At 46.9% G+C, this 19,772-nt stretch overlaps 1 non-coding gene across 1 annotated transcript; it reads left to right on the forward strand.

Annotated features, from left to right (window-relative positions):
* The first annotated feature begins 18,561 nt into the window (after window positions 1–18,561).
* On the forward strand, window positions 18,562–18,673 carry LOC138302255 (U5 spliceosomal RNA). Its single transcript, XR_011205348.1, has one exon. It is a non-coding gene; the product is annotated as a U5 spliceosomal RNA (small nuclear RNA).
* Window positions 18,674–19,772: the final 1,099 nt, after the last annotated feature.

A 19,772-nucleotide genomic window follows, 5' to 3' on the forward strand; every position in this document is an offset into this window, starting at 1 on the left:
GGGCACCATACTGGTCTTACAGGGCAAGTGTCAGAGTTTGTAGCAGCACAATAGAACACAAAGTGCAGCACAACAGATCATAGAAAGTATGTAGACGGGTCTCATCGACCTCGTCTACTGACGCTTCCGAGTGGTGCCTTTTGCGCGCCTCGTCCGACCCGTTTACGCGTTGCCATGGAGACGCGTTGGGGGCAGGACATGCCAGCGGGACAGGATTTCCGGGTTTCAGAGGAAGAGAAAAGGAAGACGAACTCCCAGGAGAGAGGGGAGGAGCCCGCGAGAGAGACGGAGAGGACGCCAAGAGGAGAAGCCGAAACCGAAGCAGACGAGAGAGCGGCAAGCCCGAACGAGAACGGAGCCCGAACCGAAGACCGTGAAGAAAACAAGCCCTGCCACGGCCCAGGAGGGTCGTGGCTTGCAAAGGTACGGTCCCTGTTGAAGAGACAACCGAATTTTTAAGAGTGGCCATAACTCTGCTAAAGGGGAGGAGCTGGGGAAGAAAGAGGCACCAGGGACGGGATAAAAACAAAGAGGGAACAGGCGGGGCTGAGCACTAAATAGTAGGGTGAGAATCACTTCACCCTGAAGCTTTCTATCACCGCCTCACCTGGGTATAGTCCTGACCCTGTGCACCTTAATAATACACTGGCCCCAATATTTTGTTTCTTTCATTCACTTCTTCCCCTCCCTTACTAACATAACCCGACCTACCCCACAACGCCACTCACCAGTTGTCCTGTTCATGTCTTCTTGTTTTCGGGGCCCGACGAGAGAGAGAGAGAGAGAGAGAGAGAGAGAGAGAGAAGACACAGAGATCACCAACACCAAGAAAAGAAGGAACAGACCAAGACATAAGAGAAGGAAGACCTTAAGAGAAGAGACTGCAGAATAAGAACCATTGTAGATCTACACTATATGAACTGTTCTGACTACTACAGATAACCCAATAAAATAACCTCACTTTGGAAAAACGATAAGACGGATCTGAATCTTATTTGTGTACCGCCAAGCCCTCCACAAAGTATTAGGGAGGGGACAGGACAATGCACATGGACATCAGAGAGAAGAGGGGAAAGAGGCAAGGACAGCAAGCTGACCACACTGGACAGGTAGAAGGGACATTTGCAGCATGACAGACCATGATGAGCAGGAGGGAGGGAGCAGGGGCATGCACAAGGGACCATGGGGGACAGAAGGGAGGGGCATGGGATGGACAGTGAGAAGGCAGGGGAATGGACTTCACAACAGACCACGCAGGGCAGGCAGGAGGAGCAGTTGCAAGACAGCAGAGCAGGTAGGGCTGAAGGGCAGAAGGGAGTTGCAGCAAAACGGACCATGGAGGACAGGAATGAGGGGCTAGGTGGATGGAACTCAGATAGGCAGGGTATGGGTGGCAGGAACAGGTGCCTGCCATCTGACCATGCTTGGCAGGTGGGAGGGGCAGTGCAGCCTAACAGAACACTTAGGTGTAAATAGGAGGAGCAGCAGCAAGTCTATGGCACATGGTGGGCAAAAAGGAAGGAGCAGGGGCATGCACATAGTCATCGGAGGGACAAGGAAGAAGGGTAGGGGAAGCAAGCTGAGCACAGATGATAAGCAGGAGGGCAATGCCAGGGCATAGAATTGGGCAATGAAGGGCAGGTGAAGTGGGAAATGACATCAAGCTAAATGGAGAGAAGTGGCAGCACATCAGACCAGGAAGTGCAGAAGGAAGCTGGTCGTTGAATGGTCTCAGACAACAGAGGGTGGGGAGAAGGTGGATGGAGCAGCAAACAAACTTCCCAGGGGAAGCAGGAAGGGCATTGGCAGAACTACAGCCACACAGGGCTCTAATGAGGGTATGGGGCATGAACTTGGACAATGGATGGCAAGGAGGAGCCGGGGCAGGTGCAGAAAGCTTGGGTTGGGCCAGCACAAGGCCAGGTCCTGTGTCCAAACTTCCCCCTCCCACTGTGCACTGGGATGGGCATCTTACTTAATGTTAAATAAACCCTAGAAATTCACTGAAATTTACAGGGATGTTATAGTTAGGTTCAGATTTTACATGCACAAAACCATAGAAATTCAACTTTTAGAGTTAGTGTTATTCCAAGTAACTTAAACTCTTTCCCTAAGGCAACTAAAACTCTTGCCTTCTCCATGCACTGCTAACTACCCCAGATATTACATCACTCATGAAATCTCATAAGTGATGAGAAAACAGTGCATGGTGAGGGTGCAAGTTATAGTTACATGAGGCGCGAGTAATAGTTACTTGAAATAACTCTAAGTATAACAGCTAAGTTTCTATGGTTTTGTGCCTGTAAAATCTGAACCTAACTATAATGTCCCTGTATCTCTTGTTTTTTTTTTAGTGAATCTATCTATCTATCTATCTATCTATCTATCTATCTATCTATCTATCTATCTATCTATCTATCTATCTATCTATCTATCTATCTTTCTGTCTGTCTATCTATGTCAAAAACGCACATGGGGCAGTCCTGGGGTGTCCAAATTTGAATCATTCTCCTGAGCAGACACGTTTCAGCAACAAAGCCTTTCTCAATGCTCGATTCAGTGGCACCTGCTAATAATCACCCAAATTTAAAAACAGTGTAAAGTTTTTTTATTGGTTAACCAAAACGTGGCATTTGAAACAAGACTGTGTCATTCTCATGCAAATACTTATAATTCTGGCTACCATACTTGCATGAAATCTCACATTACAGTCCAAATGGCAGTGGCAGCATTTATTGAATAATTTGTTATGCAGTCTCAAATTGCTAAGTGTCACATATCTCCTAAAATAGGCATACAAATGTTGAACACTGAATAACTTTTAACATGCAAGATGTTTATCCAAGTCCTTGTTCCACAGTTATAAAACCCTGAATGGGTTGCCAACAGCATTATAAGGTGCTGTGATGCAGTTCTTACCCCTCGTCTGTTGCAGACAAGATGTATTGAATCCTTCACAGGAATCTGCTAAATAGCCATCCTCTTTCAATGTTATAATTAATAAGCAGAATTCATGTTCTGCAGCGGTTCAGACAGTTCAAATTAAACATTGTTCCAAAACATTCCACCAGTCCTGCCGAACTCCTTACGATGGGTGCCTCCTTCATCATGAGGGTGGACTCAGGTACAACTCAACAAATGCACATGGATCACTCACGGGATGTCCAAATCTGTATCATTCTTCTGAACAGATGCCACTAGGTCATTATATTTAGGACCTAGATTATATAGAAAAAGCTATTTTGTTCTTGTCTATATCTTTGGCGCCGCTTGACAAATCTTTTACAAATGTTTTTTGGCTTCATTGCGGTGCTCAAAGTGGCCCCCCTCCGTGTAAAGCTGTGATGGCGTCACAACTCTAGTCAAGAGTGGAATAAAAATATTCATTCACACACACTTCCTCACACACTAATGCACACTACTGACGGATACATTGGGACTGATTTAAGGAAAGTGGTGCTGCACCCAGTGCAACTCCACTTTCCTTGCACCCTTTAGCGGTCCCTACCGCCACCATGTGTGCACCGTATCTCAGATATGGCGCACCATGGTGTAGGATAGAGAGTTTTTGACAATATCAATGTACTGTAAAATTTTGGCACTAACCTTGAAAAGTAGATAGGGGCCCATTGTAAACAATGGCATGCCCCCTTTTAATGCCTGCTCTGAGGAGGTAATAAAAGTTCTGAAACAAATGACGCAAAGAAATCTCTTAGATTTCTTTGTAGCAATTTTTTGGATACCCCCAACGGGGGAACACCCCATTGATGCATGGCACATGCATATTGTAGTGCAAAGCATTACAAAGTGGTGCAATGCATTGCACCACTTTGTTAATGTGGTATGGCGAAAAGGCCGTCGTAGTGCCACCGTAGCATCAAAAAAATTATGCTATGGTGGCACTAAAGTGGCGTTAGGCCCTCCTAAATCAGGGCCATTGAGACTGTGACTTACTCTCTCACAGATCTATAAGTACACTCATGCAGACACTGACACACAAACTCACAGACCCACTCAAACACTTACACACTCATTCACCTACTGACAAGCCCAGTCCGACATTCATACACCCACTCACAGACCTGCTCAGACACTGACACACCCACTCACAGACCCACTAAGACACTCACACACCCACTCACTGACCTACTCAGACACTCATACACCCACTCACAGACCCACTCAGGTACTGTGACCACCCAATCACAGTCCCATCCATACACTCATGCACTCTCGGACCCACTCATGCACTCACCCACAGACCCAGTCAGACACTCATACACCCAATCATACACCAACTTGGACACTCATGCACCACCTCACAGACCCTCTCTGACACACCCGCTCCCAGCCCCACTCAGACACTCACATACCCACTCACAGACCCACTCATGCACTCATGCAGCCATTCATAGACTCACTCATAAGCTGACACACCCACTCACAGACCCACTCATAAATTCATAAACCCACTCACAGACCCAGTCAGGCACTCATGCACCTACTCACAGAGCCACTCAGGCACCCATGCAGCGTTCATAGACTCACTCAGACCCTGACACACCCGCTAGACTCACTCATAAACTCATGCATCCACTCACAAACCCAGTCAAGCCACCATGAACCCACACACAGACCCACTCAGACACTGATGCACCCACTCATAGGCCTACTCAGATAATCATGCACCCACTCACAGACCCACTGAGCCACTCAGGCACCCATTCACAGATCCACTCAGATAATCATGCACCCACTCACAGAGACACTCAAAGACTTAGGGGGTTATTCTAACTTTGGAGGAGTGTTAATCCGTCCCAAAAGTGACGGTAAAGTGACGGATATACCACCAGCCGTATTACGAGTTCCATAGGATATAATGGACTCGTAATACGGCTGGTGGTAAATCCGTCACTTTTCCGTCACTTTTGGGACGGATTAACACCTCCTCCGAAGTTAGAATAACCCCCTTAGTCACCCAACTCATGGATCCATTTAAACTCTCACACATCCACTCAAAGATGCACTAAGAGACTCATGCACCCACTCACAGACCCACTCAGACACTCATGCACCCACTCTCAGTCCCACTCAGGCACTCATGCACCCACTCATAGACCCACTCAGACAGTGACACACCCACTCACAGACCCACTCAGACACTAACACTCCCACTCACAGACCCACTCATACAATCATGCACCCACTCACAGACCCACTCATGGACCCACTCACAGACCCACTCACAGACTCATGCACCCACTCACAGACCTACTCAGAGACTCACACATCCACTCATAGACTCACTGAGAGACTCAGACACCCACTCGCAGACCCTCTCAGAGACTTTTGCACTCACTCACAGACCTACGAGAGTCACACACTCAATCTCATACCCACATATAGACTTACACACCCACTCACAGATCCACTTAGACAGTAACACACCCACTCACACACACACTTAGACACTAATGCACTGACTCACAGACCCACTCAGACAGTTACACACCCACTCACAGACCCATTTAGACACTCACACACCCATTGACAGACCCACTCAGAGACTCATGCACCCACTCACAGACACACTCAGAGACTCACTCACCCACTCACAGTCACACTCAGACACTCATGCAGCCACTCTCTGATCCAGACACTCACTCACCCACCCATAGACACACTCATACACTCATGCAGCCACTCTCAGACCTAGTAAGATACAGTGAGGCATACATATACATGCTGTAATTGGTTGGCTATAACTATACATTATAGTTAGGAAATAAAATGTAAAAAACTGAGAAATTCACTTAAAAAAAACAAAGGTTACAGGGACGATATAGTTAGGCTCACATTTTAAGTGTATAACCATATGAATTCAACAGTTATAGTTATAGTTATCTCAAGTAGCTATAGCCTGTGCCTTGAGGTAACTATAACTCGCTGCAAATGTGGACCATGGAGTAAGGGGGGCATGCAGCGCCACTTCACCATTTGTTGTAAGGAAGGGCCGTGCAGGATGGGGTCCTCGGGCCGACATTGGCCTAGAAGGGGAGCTGCATGTCCCACCTTCCCATTTTAGAAATTGTCCGGGAACCAGGGATGGGTCCCCGGGGCTGAAATTGTTCCAGGAGGGGGACTGCACAGCCCTTATCCCAGTTTTGTAATTTGGCTAGGTACCAGGGGATGCAGACCCATGGCGCAAATTGGCCTGATGAGGGGACCATGTGTTCCCTCCTCCCCCTTAATATAAGCAGTATTGCCCCCGCCTAGAATGTGGCCTTCCCAGGAGGCAAATAAATGCAAGCGTGGGCAGCTGCACTTTTTTTTTCAATTTTGCCCCCATCTCTAGATACTCTGTGGTTTCCAGACCAAATTAAAAAAATATATTTTTGCCCCCTGAGGTGTCCATGTGGAACCCCAACAACAGGCCAATGGAGTCAAGGTTTTACTACCATGCCCCCTTATTTTTTCCCCTTATTGAGCTAACCATAACCATAGCTGCTGAATTGCTATGGGTTATGTACATTCAGAAACTAACTATAATGTCCCTGTAACCTTTGGTTTTTGTATTGAATGTCCATGTTTTTTTAATTCTATTTCCCAAGTGTAACGTCCCTGTAACGTCTGTGTTTTCTCAGTGATTTTTTATGTGTTTTTACGTTAATTAATTTTAATTACTGTACATTAAACCAATCACCACCACACACAGCCTTTGGCCAAGCTTGGTGGTTGTTGGTCGCAGTACAGTCAACCCCCCCGGAAGCACTAAATCCTACACCATGCACATTCTTTAGTTGTGCGTGGCTGGGTTTGGCTGAGGGCCCGGCCTAGGACCAAGCCCTTTGGCCTAGCACCCAAGCACTGGCCATGCACAGCCTTCAGATGTGCGTGTGGTGGGGGTAGCCTGCAAGGTCTGGCCAGAGGCCAGGCCCTGCGGCCAACCCCTATAATCACCTAACCCTGCGCCACCCTCGGCTGAAGGTCTACCCCTATAACCACCCAACCCCATGCCACACACATATACATATTGTATATAGTATAGGGGTTGGGAGCATATAGGGGATAGGCCTATATACAGATGTTATCAAATGTGGTCATGAAGTGTGAGGGATTGGGTCAAAGAAAGATCTCCATGGAACTGGTTCACTTAACAATTTAACCATTTTCAGACTCTACCAGTGTCTTTACCACTTCTTCACCCCTGTTTTTGTCCCTGTTCCCCGAATAATGAGCCTTTTCTATATTTGGGACCTTCCCTCTTCCTTGTGTCATACTTGTCTAAGATTTGCTATTTTTCATAGCTTTTGATGTTGACATTCTGCACCCTTCTGCTGCAAGGTATTGTCCTCAGTCTACACATTTAAATACAAATTACTGAGCAATAACAACTGACCAGTCCCAAGCCATATAAAATGTGAAAATGTCCTTAAATCACACCTTGCGTTGAGAAGAACATGCAATACTCAATTGCCCACCCTTTGGACCTGGTTTTATTTAGTGTGAGAGTTTCATGTGAAACCATTTCACTCTATTTAATTTGTTTAGCTTTACATCAAAGCCTATGGTTCTTCGCTATTTTTCTTCCTTAAGCATTGCATGACGTTGGTGCTAAGACATAAACAACTTGGTCCTTTATTTTACCTCTCCATCCCCCACCAATTTAACTAAACCGAGCTACCCTCCCATCTGACCCACCCTGGCCGTCCCCCTTCTTCCTTCTGAATATGTGTATGGTCTTGCTAATTTCACTACTTTTTGCTAAGAATGCTGTATTCTCTTTGGTGAAATAACTGAAGAGATCCTGGTAGTGTTTAAAGATTTCAGTATTTACAAGTGTAGTATTTAAACTGAAGAGATCCCCGTAGTGTTTAAAGAGTTCAGTATTTACAAGTGCAGTATTTACATCTGTCCATTACAGCTGCATTCTCAAATTTCAAGTGGGAGGGGCCATGCGTCCCTCCTCCCCAGGCGGATTTCGGCCTTTGGCACCCCATCCCCGAGGCCCATCCACAACCACTTGGGTGCCCTGGGGCACCGGGGGATGGGGGGGAGCAATCCACAAGCACCTCGCTGTCCCAGCCAGCTTCCCACCTCCTGGGGGAGCCAGAATTCCTCCTGCATGCTGGCATATTCTAAATATGCAGCTTCCTGCATGTTGGAGCAATCGTGTTTCCCTGCCCACAAAACAAATATATAATTTTAGTTAAGCCAAAAAGTCATGGCTGACACGAGAAAAGCAATGAGAGGACACAGTTTATGGATGGGTCTGAAACAAGATGAAATAATTTGTGATCATAAAAGATGGGAAGGATATACTACAAATATGTTTAAGCTATGATGAAAGTAGAAAAAGTCTGACAAACTGTATGTATGGAGGTCAAGTTAGATTTTGAATCGAGAAGGACAAGCGAACTTGATTGTCTTCAAACATAATATCTATCCACACCGTTGCCAGGTGATCTTAGAAATGGCTTGGTTAAATCTCTTTACTTAACAAATAAGTATATAATTGGTACTTGGCAACTCTGGATAGATGTGTGATTTGTGAATGCCTACTCATTCACTCCACTTCTACCCGCTGTGTGGGGTTTACTATTGTGTAATTCTACACACTCTAGCAGTAAATGTTTTATGAGTTACTAGCAGGATAAAATGAAGTTATATTCAGGAATAAACTTACACTTAAACATAAAAGAATCCATTGGGAATAGGACCCAATGAATTGACATAAATGGAAAAAGAAAAGTATAAAAAAATGGAAATTCTATTGGCATCCCACAAAGTGCTTGGTTTGAGGTCCTAAGCATACGTTTATGTTTGGTAAGGATGTCACTCAAATCAATGCATTGCATTCGCTCAGAGCAAGGAAGATCACTGAGATCCACACAAGCCAAGCAATTATTTGTATCTGCTCATCTGCTGGGTTTTAAGAATGTTATTTTCTACATCTAAATGATTCCTCGTTAACCATCTCTCACTCAGCTGGTCATTAACCTGATAGCTATTGTCTATGGTTTTCAGGTCGTGCACATGTTTTCCTTAATGCCTGCATTTTCAGGTCATATTAATTCCTTTGTGCTACGACACTTGAAGACTCTGCATTGGTGCGTCACAATAAAGTAACTCTAGGGTATTTCCCTACTCACAAAGCATCTGCTTCAGGAGGACCATAACCTTAAGTGAAATGTGCATAATTACGTAAAAAGGTTTTCCAAACGAAATGTACTGGTAGTGACCCTTAGGGAGCAGAATTTCCAACTAACCTGTTTCTGTTAATCTATCTTAGATGTGATCGGGAAAGGAGCACAAGAGTCTGTGTGAATTGGTGAACAGTTAGAAAGGGACGCATGGTTCATTTTTTTTGCACGCCGCAGTGGTAGTGACTGATATTGGCTGATATAGAAAGATTTTATTAGGCATCGCCCTGTATTCACAAAGGATTTCCTAAGCGGAAGCCATACCTGCAGAAACAACTAGTCTGAAATAGTGCGTGCTAAGCTGACATGAAATGCAAAGCCAATTGTTGTCAGTAATTCTCTTCTAATGTTGATTTTCCTCATTACTAAGTGACATGCGGAGAGTTTGTGAAAGAAAAGTAATATCTCCCATTTTCAAAGGGGTCAGGAAGGAAAGAAAGACTTTTCACGGCCAATCATGTCAATCAATCAATCAATCAATCAGTGAATTTATAAAGCGCACTATGTACCCGACAGGGTTTCGAGGCGCTGGGGAGGGGGGGGGGGGGGGTGCTGCTAGCGTTCGAAGAGCCATGTCTTGAGGAGTCTCCTGAAGGTGAGGAGGTCCTGGGTCTGGCGTAGTTAGGTGGGGAGAGAGTTCCAGGTCTTGGCGGCGAGGAAGGAGAAGGATCTGCCACCAGAGGTCTTGCGCTGGATTCGGGGGACGATGGCGAGGGCGAGGTTGGCAGAGCGGAGTTGACGTGTGGGGACGTAGAAGTTGAGTCTGGTGTTCAGGTAGGTGGGTCCGGTGTTGTGTAGTGCCTTGTGTGCGTGGGTGAGGAGTTTGAAAGTGATCCTTTTTTCCACGGGGAGCCAGTGGAGGTCCTTCAGGTGGGGGGAGATGTGACATCGGCGGGGTATGTCGAGGATCAGGCAGGCGGATGCGTTCTCGATGCGTTGGAATCGTTTGATGTCTTTCATTGGGATGCCTGTGTAGAGTGCGTTGCCGTAGTCAAGTCTGCTACTGACGAGGGCTTGAGTCACCGTCTTCCTGGTTCCTGTTGGAATCCACTTGAAGATCCTGTGGAGCATGCGGAGGGTTTTGAAACAAGAAGAGGAAACAGCGTTGATCTGTTTGGACATGGTGAGAGCAGAGTCGAGGACGAAGCCGAGGTTTCGTGCGTGGCTGGCTGGGGTGGGTGGGGGTCCGAGGGCGGTGGGCCACCAGGAGTCGTTCCAGGCCGAGGGGGTGCGTCCGAGGATGAGGACTTCCGTCTTGTCGGAGTTGAGCTTCAGGCGGCTGTTGCTCATCCACTCGGCAATGGATTTTAGTCCCTCGTGGAGGTTGATTTTGGCGGTGAGCGGATCTTTGGTCAGGGAGAGGACGAGCTGGGTGTCGTCGGCGTAGGAGATGATGCTGAGGTTGTGTTGACGGGCCAGTTGTGCGAGGGGGGCCATGTAGACGTTGAACAACGTTGGGCTAAGAGAGGAGCCTTGGGGGACGCCGCAGATGAGGTTGGTGGCTTTGGAGCGGAAGGGTGAGAGTCGGACTCTCTGGGTTCTGTCGGAGAGGAAGGATGAGATCCAGTGGAGGGCTTTGTCTTGGATGCCGGCTTCGTGGAGACGGGTTAGCAGGGTGCGGTGGCAGACTGTGTCGAAAGCGGCTGATAGGTCGAGGAGGATGAGGGCTGAGGTTTCGCCGTTGTCCATTTGTTGTCTGATGTCATCTGTGGCAGCGAGGAGTGCGGTCTCAGTGCTGTGGTTTCGTCTGAATCCAGATTGTGAGGGGTCTAGGATGGAGTTGTCTTCTAGGAAGTGGGCGAGCTGTGCGTTGACGATCTTCTCAATGACTTTCGCTGGAAAAGGGAGGAGAGAGATCGGTCGGAAGTTTTTGAGATCGTTGGGGTCAGCCTTGGGTTTCTTGAGGAGGGGTTGGATTTCTGCGTGCTTCCAGCTGCCCGGGAAGGTGGCGGTGTTGAAGGAGAGGTTGATGATCTTGCGGAGTTTGGGGGCGATGGTGGCGTCGGCTTTGTTGAATACGTGATGTGGGCACGGGTCCGTGGGAGAGCCTGAGTGGATGGAATTCATGGTTGTTAAGGTTTCGGCGTCGTCTACTTGGGTCCAGGTGGTGAGGTGGCAGGCGTGGGAGGAGTCGTCGGGGGTGGGGTCTGGCGGAGGTGCGGTGTTGAAGCTGTCGTGGATGGCTGCGATTTTCTGGTGGAAGAAGGTGGAGAGATCGTCGCAGAGTTTCTGGGAGGGAGGGACGTCGTTGACGTTGGCGTTAGGGTTGGAGAGTTCCTTCACGATGCAGAAGAGTTCTTTGCAGTCGTGGGCGTTGTTGTTGATGCGTTTTGTGAAGTGGGCGCGCTTGGCGAGTCGGATCCGTTGGTGGTGTTCACAGTTGGCGTCCTTGAGGGTAGCAAGGTTGTCGGGTGTGCGCTCGAGGATCCATTTCTTCTTGAGTTTCTGGCAGGTGCGTTTGGAGGTGGTCAGTTCGTCTGTGAACCAGGCTGTTTTTTTCTTTTCTTGGTTGGCGGTGGGTTTCTTGAGTGGGGCTAAGGTGTTGGCGCAGTTGAGGATCCATTGATGGAGGTTGATGGCGGCGGTGCTCGGGTCGGTGGGTTCGGGTGGTGGGTATTTGGCGAGTGTGCTGGCTAGTTGGTCTTCGGTGACTTTTCCCCAGCGGCGGTGAGGCGGTAGAGGGATGCGGTGGTGTTCGGTGTTTTTCTTGAAGGTAAAGTGGACGCAGTGATGGTCGGTCCAGTGGAGTTCGGAGGTGTGGCTGAAAGAGATGTGGTTGCTTGAGGTGAAGAGTGGGTCAAGCGTGTGTCCGGCGATGTGGGTGGGAGTGTTGACCAGTTGACGGAGTCCGAGGTTGAGGAGGTTGGTGGTCAGTGATGCGGTGTTGGCGTCGTTGTTGTTTTCAAGGTGGAAGTTTAGATCTCCCAGGAGGATGTAGTCTGGAGAGGCGAGGGCGTGGGTGCTTGCGAGGTCGGAGACGGTGTCGCTGAAGGGGGCTCTTGGTCCTGGAGGGCGGTATATGAGGGTTCCTCTGAGGGTAGTGTTGGGGTCCGTGTGAATCTGGAAGTGGAGGTGTTCGGCTGTCTTGAGGGTGTCGTCCGTGTGGGTGTGGATCTTGAGGGTAGATTTGTGGGCGATGGCTATCCCTCCGCCGATTCCGTTGGTGCGATCTCTTCTGGTGATCTTGTATCCGTCAGGTATGGCGATGGCGATGTCAGGGGCCGAAGAGTCGTTCCACCAGGTTTCGGTCAGGAAGGCCACGTCTGGGGCGGTGGTGTCGAGCAAGTCCCAGAGCTCGATGGCGTGTTTTCGTGCGGAGCATGTGTTGAGGAGGATGCAGTGCAGGTGGTTTGTGTTGGTTGTTGCTGGCTTCGTTGTTCTGTTGCAGGAGAAGTTGCAGGTGCGGCAGGAAAAAGGTCCTTTGGTGTGCTTCGGGGTGGCCAGGAAGCACTCTGTGGAGGGGCCAGGGTTGAGGGCGAGGAATTCGCGGGGCGAGTATCGGAAGCAGGAGGTGCGGGGGGCGTGAGGACCAGGGGGGATGGCGCTGGGCGCGGTCCAGGCACGGACGGGCGCAGACGGGCTTGCCTCTGGCACGCCTTCGGCGTGCCAGCCATTAAGAAGGGAGGGGGGAGGGAGGAGCAGCTGGGAGGCAGGAGGCGGGAGGGAGCGGCGAATGGGGGCGCGAGGGGGGCGGGGCCGCAGGGAGGCAGCGGCAGGGAGCGGAGAGCAAGGGGGAGCGCACAAGGGGCGAAAACACGAAAAACAAGGCACAAAAAAGTCGGGCACAATTTTAAAAACAGTCACAATTTGAAAACAGTCACAGAAATACACTAATGGCACATTATACAATCGGGGAAACAGCAATCAGAGGGGCACAACGGGGGCAGATGCGCAGGAGGCGAGGCGCTTGAAAACAGTAAAAACGCACTTACAGGATGGCGAAAAGTGGCACAAACAGAAGGGGCACGACGGGGGCAGAAGCGCAAGGAGGCAAGGCGCTGAAAAATGAGAGAAACACTTACAGGACGGCGGAAAGCGGCACACGGGTCAAGTGAAGCTTACTAGAGCCCACTAGACACCAGGGATGAGGCGCAGGAGGATGCCTGCGGGTGGAGGAGGGCCTCGAACACGCCAGCAGCAGCGTGGGCGGGGGTCAGAGGCAGGAGACAGCAGGTTGGTGCTGCGGACGTGGGGGGCGAGCTCTAGACCTAAAACAGGTCAGAGGTCGCTCACTCGCGACGCACAGCGCCAGCCATTAAGAAGGGAGGGGGGAGGGAGGAGCAGCTGGGAGGCGGGAGGGAGCGGCAAATGGGGGCGCGAGGGGGGCGGGCCGCAGGGAGGCAGCGGCGAGCAAGGGGGAGTGCACAAGGGGCGAAAACACGAAAAACAAGGCACAAAAAAGTCGGGCACAATTTTAAAAACAGTCACAATTTGAAAACAGTCACAGAAATACACTAATGGCACAGTATACAATCGGGGAAACAGCAATCAGAGGGGCACAACGGGGGCAGATGCGCAGGAGGCGGGGCGCTTGAAAACAGTAAAAACGCACTTACAGGACGGCGAAAAGTGGCACAAACAGAAGGGGCGCGACGGGGGCAGAAGCGCAAGGAGGCAAGGCGCTGAAAAATGAGAAAAACACTTACAGGACGGCGGAAAGCGGCACACGGGTCAAGTGAAGCTTACTAGAGCCCACTAGACACCAGGGATGAGGCGCAGGAGGATGCCTGCGGGTGGATGAGGGCCTCGAACACGCTAGCAGCAGCATGGGTAGGGGTCAGAGGCAGGAGACAGCAGGTTGGTGCTGCGGACGTGGGGGGCGAGCTCTAGACCTAAAACAGGTCAGAGGTCGCTCACTCGCGACGCGCAGCGCCAGCCATTAGGAAGGGAGGGGGGAGGGAGGAGCAGCTGGGAGGCGGGAGGGAGCGGCGAATGGGGGCACGAGGGGGGCGGGCCGCAGGGAGGCAGCGGCAGGGAGCGGAGAGCAAGGGGGAGCGCACAAGGGGCGAAAACACGAAAAACAAGGCACAAAAAAGTCGGGCACAATATTAAAAACAGTCACAATTTGAACACAGTCACAGAAATACACTAATGGCACAGTATACAATCGGGGAAACAGCAATCAGAGGGGCACAACGGGGGCAGATGCGCAGGAGGCGAGGTGCTTGAAAACAGTAAAAACGCACTTACAGGACGGCGAAAAGTGGCACAAACAGAAGGGGCACGACGGGGGCAGAAGCGCAAGGAGGCAAGGCACTGAAAAATGAGAAAAACACTTACAGGACGGCGGAAAGCGGCACACGGGTCAAGTGAAGCTTACTAGAGCCCACTAGACACCAGGGATGAGGCGCAGGAGGATGCCTGCGGGTGGAGGAGGGCCTCGAACACGCTAGCAGCAGCGTGGGCGGGGGTCAGAGGCAGGAGACAGCAGGTTGGTGCTGCGGACGTGGGGGACGTGGGGGGCGAGCTCTAGACCTAAAAGAGGTCAACGAGAAAAGAAAAAAATAATGTGTAAACATCAGCATTTTCCAATTTATAGACCCTGCGTATTTGAGGTTAAGGAAAACTGGTACATGCCACATCAGCAGTGTTGGATGTGGAAATTTCACTTTGAAGGTGAACGACTCAATTTAGCAAATGTGACTTAAAGACAGTTTGCCTCGCCTCCTTCTTGACTCATATGGTCAAATAATGTGTTGCTTCACATCTGACACTACATTTAGCACCTGTTTCGTTTCGTTTTAAGTCTCACCTGTCAGATAACTTATTTGAGGTGACTGGATCTGATTATGAGTTACTCAATTCAAGCAGTGGCTAATGAAACTTGAGGCGGCCCCTATGCAAAGTACATGGAGGGGACCCCCTCCAGAGCTCTTCCTGAGCTTTCAGGCCTGGATACTGTGCTAAGGGGGCACCCTGAAGCTCGCCCCACCACCCGCACCACAGGAGCTCTGGGGGCCTTTGTTACACCTGTGAATGCAAGTGTGATGAAGGAGCATGCACCATTAACCAGGCAGTAAAATTGTAAGTGTGATACATCAAATCCATAGCTGCCAAGTTTTCTGACTGCTTATGTGTGACATTTTCATGATTTCAATGTACTTATGAGTGACATTCAACGACTAAATATGTGGCACTTAGAGTGACACTTTTGGGCAAATAAAACCAACAATGAAGTGCATGGAAAGGCATCACTATCAACAAATTGTACTTGTTTGAGCAACAGGAAGTTCTAAAAAATAAATTGAAAATGCATTCTTTTAGGTTATATTTCAGATTGTTTTATGAAATTGACTGAAGGTGAAAGACCAACAAAAAAGTTATAGAAAATGTTGTGCATTAAGCCAATCGACCCAATTCAACTATGATGCTGCACCCACCTGTAAATCTTCCTCTCTGCAGCGCCAGGATGAGCCAGAGTTTTCTTTGGCTATGTTCTGAAAGGGGGCAAGTGAGCTCACTCTGGCGTTGCTGCTGCAGGCTGAGCAGCTGTAGAGAGAATATCCTCTGTTTCATAGTCGACTTGTGCTAAGACCTGGCAACATAGTTTCTTGCCTGATTGCTGCACACTCACTGAAACTAAGCTCTGTCGCCCGACTAGGGCTCTCTGGTGGCAGCTGCGGGGTTAACATTGTCCAACTGAATTATGCAGTCACTGGCATATAGATTGCCAACAGACCGGTTTCCTACCCGCACCACCTCTATTTCACAATCTAGGCTGATGCAAAAATTTACAAAACCACATACAGTCAGCATTTTGAGCCTTTAGCTGTACATAATTAGAAAACTGAAAATAGAAAGCACTTTTAAATATGTTACAGTACTGGGTAATGAAGTGTACCTAATAATTAAAGTAAACAGAGAATGAAAAGTCATGTTACAAAGGGTTATGTTAGCGTGTCGATCCTTAATAAGTAAACTTACAAGGGGACGAGTATAGGTCGATGAAACTTTTGACTCTTTTAAGATGTTCTTACCATAGTTCTAAAACAGAGTCAATAATCAATACACAATAAACAATAATCATTAGTGAAGTCAACAATCAATAATCAATGGAGTCAGTAATTTTCACACACCATGACTTTTCAGCCATGAATAACCCCACCTTTAGTAAAAGTTTAGTAAGTTAATTTCCCTTACATTAACAATGCTAAAATCATGTAGATTAATCTCAGAATCAAATCAAAATGGATATAAAAATAATATTGAACAACTAAAAAGACGCAAGAAACACAACCTAATTAAGGCTTGAATCACAATACATTCTAAAGCATCAGTGCAAATCCTTAGCAAAGTCAACTTTAATAGAGTAACATAATCCATAGAGTTCAGCAAACTAGTTTGTCAACCATTTGTCTCTGCAATTTGTCAATCATCATGTAGATAACCTCAACTAATCCAGATTAGCATTGGCATGTGGGGCTTCATGCAAAACAATTTAGAATTCCAATTTAGAAACATCTAGCTAAGGAAAACTAATAAAACAACCCAGTTGGTACCTAGAAAGAAAAGAATAAAAATATAATTCAGTCATATTGTCATATCTAGCTATCCACAGTATGGGTCAGCAAACAGAATCAGTCTTCGTCTTCAGGTCATCAATCGATCAGCAACACATCAGGCTCTCAGTAATGAGCCCAATGACATAGTCTTGAGTCTCTTCTTCTCCTTACTCTAGATCTCTACTCTCGCAATCTTCTAATCTCTAATCTGAAGTCTTTTCCCTCTGTCGCGTTGTTATATCAAAGTCACCCAAACTATACCCTAATTCCCAATTGGTCGGTTAATCATACATTATTACTCTACCCAATAAATTTCCTATATCAAATCTATGAATTCTAACATTTCATCCTTGACACGTCGTTGATTGGTCTGCTTTACAATGTTCTCATCATCTGGCTCGTCAGGTATCGAATTTGTTGCATCTTCTTCTCTAGTCAGTGTCTTCATTGTTCGCGTCCTGGGAAAGTACTTTTAGCACACATTACATACAGCTCGATACATTTTAAGGACCCTGTCTCCTGTTAGTTGTTTCTTATGGAAAGCTTCTGCTAAGCATTTTATTAATTAATGAAAGTTTCAGAGTTAGTTCACTCTGTCAGCATTTTCTATCAAACGCTAAGAAATACAGCTTCTGCATGAGGCCTGGCAAAACTAGGCCAAAACACTAGCTAAGTTAAGGCCTACAATTAATAAGCTAAAGCATACTTCATAACCCTTAATATGACATATTTCTACATTAGTCCAATACATTTTCAAATTTTTTAAGAAGTAATCATCAATTAGTATATTTCGTGAACACTGATGGGCATTCTTCGAGGGCACAATTTCAAATGTGCACATTATTTTTCTACGTTATACATTTTCCTACAAATTCATTATTCAAAATACATAAACACTCAATATTAATTTCAAATTAAGACATCTGCTTCAGCAGTTACCGATAATTGTGTTTACAGTCATACTTATTGTCACTGGCTGGCCTTTGCAGACTATTAAAACAGCAATAAATAGTCAGCATTTTAGGACTAGCTCACAAGCACTCTGTTCTGTTATAATCTATCTGTGGGCTTTTAACCACATCCACTGCATCCCCATCACTATCACTCATTCATGGGCTTGCCTTTCAAAAATCCTTTGTTATCACTGGTAAATGCTTTATGTTTGTCCCTCCTTGGGGTGATTTTGTTGCCACCTTGGCCATGGACCCTGTTAAATGGATAATTGCACTTTTGACAATACGATTGACTGTGAGTAAACTTCCTTTTCCTTTTGTGTCTCTCCTTCACGCTCATGCTCCTGGTGTTCGTCGTGCTTTGAATCGGCTCACTTATGTCAACTATTATACTCTTCATTTTCAATTTATATGGCAAGAAAAGTCCAGTTAGGAATTTACAATGCTAATAGCTCTACCGCATTCCTCTTTGCAATACTTTCAAGTACAAAACAAACTGGCTCATTCATTGTCTCTTAAAGAATAGCAATGAGCTAGCGAGCATGCTTTGACATAGGCATATAAAAATCGTCTTCCTGAGTGCCACTGGTCCTCACAAAAGCCTGTGTGAAGCACCATTTAAACTCTGCATTATGACTTGAGCAGGGAATCTATTGTGATGCAGACTTTCCTGTCATGTGACCTAGGACTAAATATACATACCCATAATTCTGTGTCACCTCATAGTCCTCCTGCTGTTTCTTTTTGTGACAACAAGTGTTTATCAATGTACCCGAATTACAAAAATTATCATAAATTGGTTGTATTTTAATGGGTTCTCTAAGGTGAACTTAGTAAATTAAATCACCCTGACAGTCTGTAGAACAGTGTTTCCTAGTGCCAACGACGGCAGCCATGAAATGTATACCCTGGTTTCTCTTCAAACCAAATAAATCTCCTTTTACTAAAGATTTCCGTGGAGAAGAACATTTAAGAGTTTCGCTCAATTTTTGAAAGCCCTGCCATGTGCAAGGTTACCCTTAATTAGTAAAGTATAACTATATAGTAGACAGATTGATTATTTGCTGGTTCCTCAAGTGCATTGTTTTGTAATCCGTTGACGCTTTGGATTTTTACTGTGACACAGTTAACCTACAGCCGTTACATGACATTTAAGAAGGATGCATGCTGCACAAAAAACTCCATATCACTCAAAAGGATCCTCAGTCATGTGGGAAGCAGCGATATATCACAACAGGTATGGAAGGATCAATTGGTAAATGAAACATGTAACTGTATCCAATCTGGGTTTTTTTCTGGATCGGCTTTTGCATTTGCTTTCTCATTGATTATTGATATTATATTCAAGTCCTCTCTGTAACTTTATTGTAAAGATGTATTAAAGTATACATATATATGTAAAATGTACTTATATTTAGATCATGCCACGGTCTAATGTCCGACTTTGAAACTGGTGAATACAGTTCATATCCAGCACAAATAACCTCCTGCAATCCTGGAAACAAATCACGTAATCAACTCTTGCCCAAAAACCACAAGCAATAGCAAAGCCTATAGGTCGTACTTATTCAAGATCTATTGGCTCTGTCTATACTACTGTATTTATTAGCTGTGTACAGCAGCGTGGCTGCTATGCAATATGGCTGGAAGTAAAAAAAAAAGTGCTATGGCACAGTCAACACTCGCTCCATCGTAGCACTATTTAAAAAAAATGGATTTTGAACCATGTTGCACAGCAGCCGCTCGGCTGTTCAATATGGCAAAAAAGACTGACAAAGCCAATAGGTCTCGCATAGGTGAGACCTATTGGCTTTATCAATGCTTTGGGAAAAAAGTGAAATGATGAGTCTACAGCTGGATGTGTCTAACGTAGTCTTAAGTCACTCGGGCAAGCACGTTAACATGTTGTAATCTATCTAAAGGCTTTTAACCATGCCTACCGCAATCCCATCACTATCACTTGTTCCGGGGGTTGCCTTTCAAAAATCCTTTCTTATCATTTGTAAATGCTTTATGTTTGTCCTTCTTTGGGCGGTTTTGTTACCACCTGGGATACCAACCCTGTTACATGGACAATTGCACATTTGCTGATACGTTTGACTGCAAGCAAACTT

Source organism: Pleurodeles waltl, chromosome 6 (genome assembly GCF_031143425.1).
Source record: "Pleurodeles waltl isolate 20211129_DDA chromosome 6, aPleWal1.hap1.20221129, whole genome shotgun sequence".
Lineage (NCBI taxonomy): Eukaryota > Metazoa > Chordata > Amphibia > Caudata > Salamandridae > Pleurodeles > Pleurodeles waltl.